We start from the raw sequence: 1,958 nt of genomic DNA, 5'->3' as shown, positions 1-1,958 counted from the left end.
TAGTGTTAGGTCCACTGGACTCACCTTTTCACACATATAAGAAGCCAATAAGACCACCAAACACTGCACAAAAGGAATATATAAAAAAGCTAATACTTATTAGCATTTTATTTATTTCATGTATTTAACAAGTATATACTATTAGAAGACATAGAATCCTATGTACAAATCATGAGGCATCAATATTTGTAATAATAAAAAATAATGTTGGGAAAAGAGGTAACATTTGTCCTCAACCATGAATAAACAAACGTCAAATTCAGCCCACTTCTCTGTTATTGTACAGTAACACTCATCACTATATCTCATGTACAAAAATATTGAAAACATCCTTTGCTTCCATTAATATCACAATCAGTCAAAAGGCCATTGAGGGTTTCACTTACTCCACAAGTGTAAAAATTTTGCTCTAAAATATAACTTCATTCACTTGTGAGCCACAAATTTAAATTTAGAATAGTAGTTGGAGGACCTTAACACTGTCCCTTTTCCACTATGAAAACTGCAGTGGGGAATAATAGTCAAAGTCTGCAGACCTTTTGTAAGCTGCCAAGTTTTTTTTGAGACCAGTATAAAACAATACATCTTCTATTCTTGTTATGTCCCCTTTCATGTTAACATGTTAAAACATAAAACCATATAGAATATACACATTTGCACATCACAAAACTACAACATTCTAACCGCATGTGAAAGCTACTTGAGAAATTCTGGTAATGACTGAAAAACTTGCTTGTTTCAACTACTTTCTTTTTTTACTATCTGAACTAATTTAAATCAGAAAAATGACAAAAAGTACTTATGTAGGCCCATTGGTTCCTACTGTTAAAAATTTTTATTAGTTTTTATAACAACAAAGTGTGGGGGGGGGGGGCCTTTTCCTAAAATTTTGGTCGCTAGCACTTTACATGGGATGGTTCTGTGTTTCCCATGTACATTAACAGTTTAGAGTGTTAACAAAAAAAAAGTTGCTATATTACCCAAGAGTAAACCACTTGAACAATCTACTTTAAAATAAATTTTTAAAGATACCATTAAGAATGAAAAACAACAAAAAAGGGATACATAAGATTCAATGTTACTAGTTTTTCCCTTACAATTTTCCCCAACCTACCAAGAGAAAAACTCTGCTGTTTGCAACCCCAGGCCTGAATTCTTTTACTAACTCCAAATTATGGGCCAGGGTGAGTTACTGACTAAGTCTGGAGGGTCCCACTTACAGCCCCCTCTGCTGACCAGCCCGAGAAGACAAAAGATCTTTTAAAAGTAAAAAGTTTTTCCTAATTTCCTCACTTCATGTACCTACTGGTTTTTTACATGGAGGATCATTTCATATCAAAGAACCCTTTTCAAAGAAAAGTGGCTCAATGAACCATTAAAGGAAAAAACCGAGCCTTCTGCCTGAGACCTCCCAAGTGCCATAATTAAAACCCTACTGCCCAGAAAGATAACCTTCCAAGAGTGGTTTGTCTTTCCATTATAACCTAAATTATTAGCTTCTAAAAATTTAACCAATAATTAAACAAAAAGTAACCCCCTTTACCCCTGCACTAATACCCACAAACCTTTTTATGTCTCCCTTAACCCTTCCCTCCCTAACATGTTTAACGTCCACATGTAACCTAACCCTTTGCTTGCAAGTTCCCTACAACACGACAAGCACCATTTCACCCTTTAAGAAGGCTTTGGCCCAACTTCCTTTTTGGCAGTCTTTTCCTTGGGCTTAGACCTTGGCCTGTGCCATCCCCCTTCAGTTTTCCCATAGGAAACGGTGGTATCTTTCACTCAACATCCAACTTTTTTACTCCATGTCCCTCCTCCCAAAATTAAACATGAAAGTGAAGTTTGTGATTTTTTTAAAACCCCTACTACCACCCATATTTTCCCCCAATAAGAAAAAAGTAAATATACCCTGTGTTGGGAAAAAACAAAGTGTGTTACCCTAACCCCAAACTGGA

The sequence above is a fragment of the Penaeus monodon genome, chromosome 28 (genome assembly GCF_015228065.2).
Source record: "Penaeus monodon isolate SGIC_2016 chromosome 28, NSTDA_Pmon_1, whole genome shotgun sequence".
Classification (NCBI taxonomy): Eukaryota; Metazoa; Arthropoda; class Malacostraca; order Decapoda; family Penaeidae; genus Penaeus; species Penaeus monodon.
Note: the sequence above shows the minus strand (reverse complement) of the source record.